General features: G+C 47.5%; 1 long non-coding RNA gene across 1 annotated transcript; it reads left to right on the top strand.

Annotated features, from left to right (window-relative positions):
• Positions 1-1242: 1242 nt before the first annotated feature.
• Positions 1243-10427, top strand: LOC111091130. Its single transcript, XR_005373775.1, has 3 exons — positions 1243-1338; positions 1788-1926; positions 10014-10427. It is a non-coding gene; the product is annotated as an uncharacterized LOC111091130 (long non-coding RNA).
• The last annotated feature ends 711 nt before the right edge of the window (positions 10428-11138 follow it).

Raw genomic sequence — 11138 nt, forward strand, 5'->3', positions numbered from 1 at the left:
ATATGCCACTAAAGTTGGAAGCTAGTTATACAGCATGGGTAACTGGGCCCAGGTTCATAGGTGAGAGAAAGGCCACTTACATCAGAAGAGCCATGGGCCCAGGCCTGGAAGAACTATACCTGAGAAGGAATGTAGGAAGGTCAGATGGGTCCACAGAGGGTGGCATGCTGGGGTTCCTTCCTGGGACACCTGGCTAATTTTCTAGAGATGGTGGCTGGGTAGTGTTGTGCCCAAGATTGCGAATCCGAGAAACCACCAAGGAGCCGATACGGATGCAAGTACACAAGGGTTTATTAATAAGCTCGAGCTTGGGTCCAAGTATACCTGACACAGCGGAGCAGGGACTTGAACCCCGAGGTGGGTTTCAGCTTAGTTTTAAGGGCTGGTCTAAGGGACCTCCAGAAGGGCTGGAGCAATTCCTTAAGTTCTGTTTACATTCTGATATGGGGCTTTCAAAGGCATTGAGCTCTGTTCTCATTCTAATACGGGGCTTCCTGCCACTGATATTGAGCTGTTCTCATTCTAATATGGGCTTTCTAGGGCGTTAAGCTGCCCCTCCCCCCCGCCCCAATTGAAGTAAGGTAAAGTTCAGCTCTTATTCACAGGGGCCTGAGATTGCTGTACTTGTGCTAACACTGAACTTTAGGTGGAATAGCCTTAATTTTCTCAGCCTCCACAGGTAGAAGAGCAGGGAAGTTCTGGGGAAGAGAGCAGGAAGTACTAGAAGGGCAGCAGGGGCTAGACTAGGCCCCTTCTAGGCAGGGCCAGTACCAGCGACCTGAGCCTAGAGAGTCTTATAGCTACAAACCTACTGCTCCAGAGTAAGAAGGGAAGCTCAGCTCATGGGCCCAGGGAAACACTACACTGCTTGCATAGGGAGGGCTCCTCCCAAAGGAGTCCCAGGAAGGCCACAGGGGAGGAGGGCAGAGAGGTGTACAACTCCAGTTCCCCCAGGCAGGCAGCTCTTTCCCTCCAGGGGAGGGAAAATCTCTGCAGCAGCCTGACTACCTCAGCTCCCAGACCCCAAAGGGGACAGCAGGGGCCTCTTAGGCGCCAGAACATTCAGGAAGGCACTTTGGAGCAGACAAAACAAGCCCACTCTGGCTGGGTTCCCCTAATACTCTTTGATCCTCAGCAGCTTATCAGTACCATGGTGATGTCACCACATTGCTGAGATCAGAAAGGACCCTTGTGCCAAGTCACCCTTGCAGGGCCTGTCACTCAATGCTTGCTTGTTTCCTTCTCTTCCTGAGAATCAAAGAAGTTGGGGGAACACAGGAGAAAAACAGCAGACCAAGAGGTCCTGCCATAGGAGCAGAAATCTTCCAGGACCTCAAGGTCAGTGTAGCCTCCTGGGGCAGGCTACCCAGCTGGAAGGAATCTATTCAGCAGAGCTGAGGGCCCACTGGGGACAGTACATGGCATGGCACAGACTATCCCTCTGTCTCCAAGGAGAGCAGCTGACTGTGTGGTCGGCCAGGCTGTGTGTTCCTAATGAGCAGCACATTTTCACACACTGGATCTTTGACCCTCCTTCCTGGGGAGATGCTCCCACATTCCCCCCACTCCCTCCTCACACATTCCTAGCCCTCAGCACTACTTTTGGGAAGGTCTGTGAAGGCAGCACTCCTTCTGTGAACTGTCCCACATTGTTAACTTCTCAAGCTCTATTGTCCTGCTCAGTGTCCCTTTGCCTACATACAGATATCTGCAAAGTCCTGTTTGTTTTGTTATCCCATGACTCTGTGGCATGCTCACTTTAACTTGATTTTTTTTTTAACATCCAGGCTGCATGATGTGTGGCAAACCTGAGAATATCTGCGATCAGGAGTGATTCAGAGCTACCGCTTCCAGGCATAGCAGAGCAAAGGGGCCTCCATAAGCCAACTAGAAGGGAGGAGAGAAAAGGCACAGGGAGCAAAAGAGGTAGATGCTACAAAATGCAGATGGCTGAGGAGCAGCAGGGCAGTTGTGCTGTGTAGTCTCCCAGGTGGAAGCCTTCAATACTCATGAGCCCATGGCAGAGAAACATCTCAGCTCACACACAGTTCACCCACCAGGCCTGACAGAACTAGCAGGAAAGTGATGTTGCCACTGTTCCCAGGAACTGCAAAGAGACAGTGGGGATCAGTACTACAGACACTGATTCTCTTCCCAAGCATCCCTGATGCTGGCAGGACAGCCACAATCTTGATGCCATTGGCCATTCAGCTTCAAGACTCCTCAGGAAGGGAGTTTCAGGCCCTTCTCACAGAATCAGATTAAGATTCTTTTTAGAACATATTTCCTTACAAGAAAAACATACAGCAGGAATCTAGCTGGTCATGGGAGGTATGACAGTGGCTTCCACCAGGAGGGAAATCCCTACCAACTCTGCTAAATGACCAGAACCGCTTTACACCACCATTCATTCATTCAAGCCAATGAAGGCCTAGACCCCTACTCACACACAGAGGCCTCTGGGGAAGGTAACATTTTAACTGATTAAGTAGTGTTACCACTGCAGCTTGATTCATTTCACAACCTGCCTTTGTTATTAAAATGTATTAGTTTTCTATTGCTTCTACTACTGAGAGGTTCCCAGGACATCTCTAAGTTGACAAGTCAATAAGACTCACAAAACTCACAGTTTTGTACTCATAGTTATGGTGTGTTGCAGTGATAGGATGAAAGCAGCAAAGGGAAAAGGCACACAGGTGGCTCAGGAGAGAGCAGTTAGTGTTCCCTCCCAGTGGGGTCACATGGACAGTACTTAGGTCTCCCAGCAAGGATATGTGACTACATGTCTGCAGTGTGGCGATCCATAGTGTTTTCTGGGGGTTAGTCACACAGGCGTGGAGAGCCCATGTGAATGACCATAATGACTCAGTCTCCAGCCACCCAGCAGCCAAACTATACACAGTGTGCCTCAGGGCCTAGGTAAAGAAAAACAAGCACTCCTCGTTGTTTTGTTGTTTTTTTTTAAAGATTTATTTATTTATTTATTCATGACAGACACAGAGAAAGAGAGAGAGAGAGAGAGAGAGAGAGAGGCAGAGACACAGGCAGAGGGAGAAGCAGGTCCCATGCAGGGATCGATCCCCAGACTCTAGGATCCTGGGCCAAAGGCAGGAGCTAAACCCACTGAGCCACCGAGGGATTTCCCAAGCACTCATCATTGTTTGGGATGAATTGCATTCTACCCCCACCCCAAATTTTTTATGCTGAAACCCTGACCCCCAGCACCTTGGCATGTGACTATATTTGGATATGGAGACTTTAAAGATGTGATTAAGGGACACCTGGGTAGCCTACTGGTTGAGCATCTGCTTTTTGGCTTACAGCATGATCTTGGCATCCTAGGACTGAGTCCCACATCGGGCTCCTTGCAGGGAACCTGTTTCTCCCTCTGCCTATGTCTCTGCCTCTCCCTCTCTGTCTCATGAATAAATAAATAAAATCTTTTAGAAATTAAAAAAATAAAAATAAAGATGTGATTAAGTTCAATGAGGCCATTAGGGTGGCCCTCATTCAATCTGACCAGTGTTCTTATAAAAGAAAATTGGGGCACACAGAGACACCAAGGGAAATGTAAATACAAAAGAAAGACTGTGAAGACACAGCAAGAAGGTGCCCATCTGCATGTCAAGGAGAGAGGCCTCAGGAGAAACTACACCTGCCAATACCTTGATCTTGCCTCCAGAATATGAAATAACAACTTTCTTTTGTTCAAGCTGCCCAGCCCTGATTCTTTGTTATAGCAGCCTGAGCAGACTGAGACAGCCTTAAATCACATTGTTTGCATGAACTGTCTGGCATTGCCCAAAGCCTCACTCAGATATACAAAGACCCTTTTATCCAGCAGGATATTCTAAGAGCTCAGAAGTTATGCCCCAGGAGCTGGGAAGGACTAGTCCTAAACAACCCTGGCCTACAGAGCTAATCCTTTACTGCACACAACTGGAACAAATTACCACAACTTCAGTAGCCTAAGACAACAGAAATTCATTATCTTCTAGTTCTGAAGATCAGAAGTCCACTGCACAGAAATCAAGGTATTGGTAAGGCAGTTTTCTTACTGGCAATTAACCAAGGGAGCATCAGTTTCCTTGTGGTTGTAGGACTGAGGTCCCCATTTTCTTGCTGGCTGCAAACTTCTAGAGGCTGCCCACAGCCTTCAGCTCACAGCCCCCTTCCCGTATCAAACCATCAAGGGCAAGCCCTGTCCTTTTAATGTTGTATCTTGCTGACCTTCCTCCTCCATCTTCCTTTCCTACTTTTTAAAGGACTTAGATTTGATGAAACTGGATAATCCAGGACAATCGCCCCATCTCAAGAGCCTTAACTAAATCACACCTACAAAGTGCCTTTCCCACAGGAAATAACATATTCCCAGAACCTTGGAACCAAGGGCTGGACATTTGCTGGAGGTGGGACACTGCTGCCACATCAGCTGAGATCTCCCTGATGCTTCTGTCTATGGAAGACAGACTCCATTGAATATCTAAAGCCTCCTCAGTATTCCTGGGAAATTCTAAGGGGTTTTCAGATTCCTAGCCCTCAGAAGCTTGGTCTGCCTCCTCCCACTGAATTCTTTTCTCTTATTTCTGAGTTATGTTGCTGTTTATAATCATCACCTGGCCATGACTGAAAGGGAATACAGGAATATCCCCCATGATTGCTCACAAACCTCTTGCCATGGCACAGTACACATTCCTGGACTGAAATGTTGTCTTTGGTTAGGCCATGCCATGCTAAGACTTTTCCCTCCAGACTCTCCACCACCTCTTTCCCTTCAGGAGAAAACTAAAACCAATCTTCCCATTTGCTTATGCAAATCAACATTCTGCCCATTTCCCATCTACATCCATAGGGCCTCCTTTGCATGGCCCAGGACCAGCCAGTATAGCCCCCTTTCTCCTCCCAGCTCTGCCTCTATAGTGGGAGCAAGGGGAGATACAGTCAGGGTGCTAGTTCCTGACAGCTCCCGTATTTTGCACTGGAAACTGATCCACTGATTTCAATTAACCTTAGGATCATTTCCATTACAAAGAGTCACCAGGGTACTTTCTTATGGGTGGGTGATACATACCTCACTCCTGCTGAAGGAGGTAGGGAATGAGCCCTGAGTGATATATTTGGGTTGAGTGCTGTTTGGGCTAAGAATAGCAAATGCAAAGGCCCTGAGGGGACATGCTCCTGACTTACTTGAGAAGGAGTAAAGAATCCAGAGCAGAATGAGGTCAAGGAAGAGGAAGATAGGGGATGTGCTCAGAGGCTCTGAACAGGATGGGGCACATGAGGCTCTGTGAAGAATTCCAAAGAATTCCAAATAATACTTCAGAGGTATCAGCATGTATCTATTTCTCAAAACCATGAACTTGAATGAGACCCTGTAGAGAGTGAGTAAAGATGGAAGAGACAAAAGAACCAGGATGTAGTCCCAGGGCCTCCAACACTTCTGGGTCAGGAAGATGAAGAGAGGCCAGGAGAGCAGATAGTAAAAGTGGCCTTGGAGGTAGGCAAAGAGCCAAGAGGACAGTGACCTGGGAGTGGCCAGCTGTGTCACATGCTGCTGAGAACCAAGGGGGCAGGCTAGCACCCGACAACAGCCTTTATGTCTTGAACATGTCCCCAAATAATGGCCAATGTCATCTAAAGGGATTTCTGACCATGGGCTTGCAGTTCCCAAAACTCAGCTTCCAGGCAGCCTGTGTGCCTGGTTCTCAAACATGAATGGTCCCAGGACCATAACTCATGAAGAAAGCATAGAAAAGAAAGGGGAGTAGTAAAGATATATATAGTAAAGAGGAGGGGCAGTCCCAAACAAAACAGTTATCACTCAGTAAGCAAATTTCCATAAATAACTTTAGGAAGAGATACCCAATTAGTGTTCTGGAGAAATTGGATGTGATAAGGAAGGCATCCACAGAACAGGCTATCATAAAAAATCAAAAATTGGGGGCACCTGGATGGTTCAATTGGTTAAGCATCTGACTCTTGATTTTGGCTCAGGTCATGATCTCAGGGTTCTGAGATGGAGCCTCACATCAGGCCCTACACTCAGAGGGGAGTCTGCTTGAGATTCTCTCTCTCTCTCTCTCTCTCTCTTTCTGTCTCTCTCTCTTCCCTTCTCCCTGCTAGCACTCTCTCTCTCTCCCTCCCTCTTATCTAGAAATAGATAAATAAATCTTTAAAAAATAATAAAAATAAATTAAAAATCAGAGAACAAGAAAATTCTCATGACTACTATGCACATTGCCAAAATGAACAATTTAGTAGAAAGACAAAAACAAAAATATTATCTACAGTATAGAAGGAAACACTAGAAATAATGATCAATCATATAGGGAATCAATCCAGAAGCTCCAACAACTGACCAGTATAAGTTTGAAAAGGGCAGAAGAAAATGAAGGGGGGGAAGTTATCTAAAATTAAGAGGAAAATTTGTTGGAGTCAAAGGACAAAAGAATTCTTTTAGTCTTTTGAGCAAAAGACAAAAAGACAAAACATTATCAATGTTTTGCTTTTTTGTCCTGACTCTTTAGCAAGTGAGGCTTAGAGCTGCTCAAGACAATGTTTATCACCCATAAACATTCCAACTATTCCAATAACATCAGACATCATGATTTCCAGACGGCAATGGAGGGTTTCTGCAAAGATCTAAGCAGAAATGCTTTGTACAGGTGTACAATTCTTCACCTAGCCAAATTATCAGAAAATGTGAAAGCAAAATCTTTTTAGAAATGCAATAATTAAAAAATTTAACTCGATATAAAACTCTATATAAAACCCATGTTTTTAGGAAGTTATTCATAATAGAGTCCAACAAAGTGAGAGTGAAACCAGGAAATATGAAGACAAGGACCAGATAATACTGCATCCAATCTAAAAGAAAGATGGAGGTGACTCAGGAGGACCACTGAGCTGCAGGACAGGACAAGCCCCCAGGACCACAAGGCTGAGGGGAGAAGGGCACAAGAGGGGCCTTTAGAGAAACACTGAAAAGCTTTTAAGTCTTGAGGTAAAACAAAGATACACAAAAACTAAAAAATGATAGCAACAATAACAATGAAAAAGCAACCCAAAGCTTCAAGGGAAAAACCTTAGAAGTAATATGTGGTGCAAATCTAAGACAAACTAAGGCCCAGATTGATCTGAGCAGTCAGGGGTGAAGAAGGGTCCCTGTGACCTCAATGCTACAGAGGGTCCAGACTGGCCACAGAGCAAGAGGACACGCTCCTACATGCCAGTAGCAGAGTCAAAGCCTGTGTTTGTCCTCAGTGTAAAACTCACTTCTAGACCTGCCCAGAGCTGAACATAGCACACCATGGGTCTGGGCAATATGAGTGAAGGTAGAGCTGACTGGAGGGCTGGGGCCCTCAGGGATGAGGGAGCCTGTGTTCCAGCTCCCCTGAGCACAGTGTGGGGGCCCTGTTTATGAGCAGAGTTACCACCACCAAGGCTTGGGCTGCAGAGAGCCCTGATGGAGGTAATGGGAAATCCAGTGATTCTAAGTGATTCCAAGTCTCAGAGCTTCGAGCAGCCTGACCCCTCAGCAAGTGAGGCTCAGAGCTGCTCAGTCAAGAGGCCCTGGGCAGCTGGGTCACCAAGAAGGGAACCAGAAACAGGTGCCTGCACACAGTCCCCTAGGGTAAACTCATCCTTCTTTCTCCCTGACTCTGTCAACTTGGGCAGGCCTCACCTGCTATGACAGCCCGCTTGAACAGCCCAGGAATGCACACACCCACCCCATTATACACCATTGTCCTCTACACCCCCCTCTCAATTCACCTCTGACACAACTGCCATTAGCTGTGGCTAACACTTTCCTCTCCCACTCCTCATCCCACAGCAACAAAGCCCAGGCTCCGCCTTTCCAACAACATAAACCTGGATCCAGTCACCTCTCTGAGCCTGCCCTGCCTGCTGACATCGTGGTCCAAGCTCATCCTCATCTCCTGCCTCCTAACATATAGCTGTACTTCCCCCAACCCCGGCCCCTGACAAGTCTTCCCCCAGCACATCACCAGAGGGATCTTTCCACAGGGTAGGTCAGGCCAGGCCCTCCTCACTCTGAGCTCCATTGCCGCTGTCTCAAAGTGATGGCAAAGTCCCCACAGTTTTCTGCAAGGCCCCATCTGTTGCATCCTATTCAGGCCTCTGACTACATCCACATCCTTCTCTCCCAACTTCACTCCACTCTGGGTTCCTTGCTGCTCCTCAAACAAGCCGGGAACTTATCTCCTCAGGGCCTTTGCACTTACTATATTCTTAGCCCAAACAGCATTCAACCCAAATATACCAACTAAGGGCTCAGTCCCTCCTCCTTCAGCAGTGATGTACCACCCATCCACAAGTAAGCACCTGCTACCACTCACCCTGGTGACTCTTTGTAATGGAAATGAGCCTAAGGTCAATTGAAGCCAATGGATCAGTTTCCAGGGCCAAATGTGGGAGCTGTCAAGAACTAGTAGCTGCTCACACCTGAGGGTGTACATATCCACCAGAAAAGCCTGACCCCGGCTCATCTGAGGACCCTCTGCCCTCTGTTTGGAGGGCCCAACCAGCCCTCCAGGAGCATTGCCACATGACCAGGGGGCAGCAGGAGTGTGAGAAGCTCCTCTCATATTTGCTAGGGAGTGGGCTCTGCCAAGCCTCCTCGTGCTGCACAGGTTAGGCTGGTCCCTGTGTGCAGTGAGTGCCAGTGAGAGCCTCATGGACACCGTGGCCTCCACGCAGTACTAGCGGTAATGATATTCCCAGCTAGAAATATCCACAGCAAGCATGGGGAGGAAAAGACCAGAAATCATGGACTTCAACAATCTCTCACCTCCCAACTCCCCTCCCTCTCCCCCCACTCCTCCCCCACACCGCCTACACCGCCCACCCCTGACTCTGTCTGCCTTTGGGACAGAAATTCCCTCCCAGCCCTGCCCTCCCTTTTGTTTCTCATCCTCTTCTCCTCCTGATTAATTTCTTAAAATAGAAGAATTTTGAGAAACAAATTACAGACTAATGGCAGTGTCAGTTCCCATGAGCTCATTTAAATGTAGACTTTAAGTCTGTGAGAGCATATTTGCAGAGTGTGTTTTTCCCTTCAGGTCCAAGGTCATTGAGAAGCATATAATGTCTGCAGGCCCCAGGAGTCTCACAGTAGAGGTGCTGATGCCACCTGGTTTTAAAAAGAGTCATTTCTTCTTCCTGGGTGGGCAGACACCATCCCCTTCCCCAAGCACATTGGGATCAATTCCAGGAGGGGGCACATGGCACCTTTCCCAGTAAGCTGTGAGCTCCAGGGAGCAGAGAGGCAACCAGATGATTTGAAGCAGGAATCCCAAACCAGAATTTTCTCCAAGGCATCTGACATTCATTCATTCATGCATTCACTCATTCACTCATTCATTTGTTATTTACCTAGATTTATAGTGTTTTAGGCACCAGAGTTGCAAAGTCCCTGACCTCAGCAGTTTCTATTCTAGGATGACAGAAGCAAAACAAATAACCAAATAAACCTAGTCAGCTGCACCAAAGTGTCAAGAAGAAAAACAAAGCAGAGTACAAGTGAGGGTGGGGCCAGGTCAAAGAGGTTAGTCAGAGAGGACGCGTCCATCACATAATCTTGAGCCAACACTTGAAAGAAGTGCAGAAGTCTGGGGATGAGTGTCTGGCAGAGGGAATAGTGTGTACCAAGACCTGGGCAGAGGTGTGATTGGAATGTTCAGGGAACTGCAAGTGACCAGTGGGGCAAAAGCAGGCATGAGCAAGGCCTGGGGTTTTCCGCGAGGGATAAGAGCCGCTGGAGGGTTGGTGCAGGGAGGAACTTGTTTCATGTTTGGTGCGGAGGAGGAAGAGCATACAGTACAGCTCAAAGCTTGCCCTGGACCCCTGCGTTAAGGCATTGGCCTCTGCCCTTCCCTGGCTCCTGCAGTGCCCTTATCCACACAGCCAGGAAGGAGACCTTTGATAGTAACAACTGTTGCTGGAGGCCAGTGAGCAAAGACTCTGAAAGATGTCCTTGTTTTTATCTCTAGAACCCAAGAATGTTACCTCCCGTGGCAGAAGGGACTGTACAGGTATGATGAAGTTAAGAACCTTGAGATGGGAGATTATTCAGATTGTAGATGGAGCCTAATGAAACCATGGGAAGAATCAGAGACTTGGTGACAGAAGCAGAGGTTGGAGGATGAGCAGTGAAGATGGAAGAAGGGTCACAAGCTTAAGAGTGGTGGCCTGTGGACACTGGAAAATGCGAGGGAAGGGATTCTTTCCTGGAGCCTCCACTAGGACCCCAGCTGTAGTGATGCCTTAAAAACCAGTGAAGCTGATGGCAGGCATCTGACCTGCAGAACTGTAAACTACTAAGTCTGTTTTGTTTTCAGTCGTTTCAAGTATGTCGTAATTTGTTAGAGCAGACACAAGAAGCTAATACGACTGTCTTGGGTTGTATCTCCTAGAAGCAGAGCTCAGATGTATATGGATGTCAAAATAAAATGTCTTAGGTGAGTTTTCCGGGAAGCTCAAAGGCCAACTCAAGGTGACCTCAGATAAAGTCAGTCTCACCCTGATGGGGGGCAAGACCTCAAGCGCAGACTGCTTGGAAGTGTGGGACTCCCCCGGGGCATTCAGTCTTTGGCCATGTGCCTCTCCTGGGGCCGAGGTATGGCACTCCCAGTTCCAGAGAAGGGGCACTGTGCACTGACCTCCATGAGGGCCTGGTAGACATCGGCTCTCAGCAGAGTCATACAAGTACCAATGCTCACAGCGTTCCCTGTGACCCCAGCTCAATTTTAGCAGGATGATGAATGCTTCAAAGACAGCCTATAAAGTAATGACTCCTATTATCCCCATTTCAGAGGAATAAACTGAGGCACAGAGGGGTCGGTAAGTGCACTGTACAGCCCACAAGGCCACTGGGATCAGCACTTTTCCCAAGCATGTGGGAATTCCTGTTCTCTGCTCTTGGGGAGCCTACAGTCTTTATCTCAAAAGAATGATTCTTGAAGAGTAAGAAGGAAATTATCAGGCTATAATAAGAGTTATTTCTGAGTGGGAGAATTACAGATGGTTTCTACTTTTTCTTTATACCTTTTCATATCTTACAAATTTCTAGTCAGAAATTGGGAATGCAAACCAAAACAAGGAATATTTTTCAGGGT

This window comes from Canis lupus, chromosome 19 (assembly GCF_011100685.1).
Source record: "Canis lupus familiaris isolate Mischka breed German Shepherd chromosome 19, alternate assembly UU_Cfam_GSD_1.0, whole genome shotgun sequence".
NCBI classification, from domain to species: domain Eukaryota; kingdom Metazoa; phylum Chordata; class Mammalia; order Carnivora; family Canidae; genus Canis; species Canis lupus.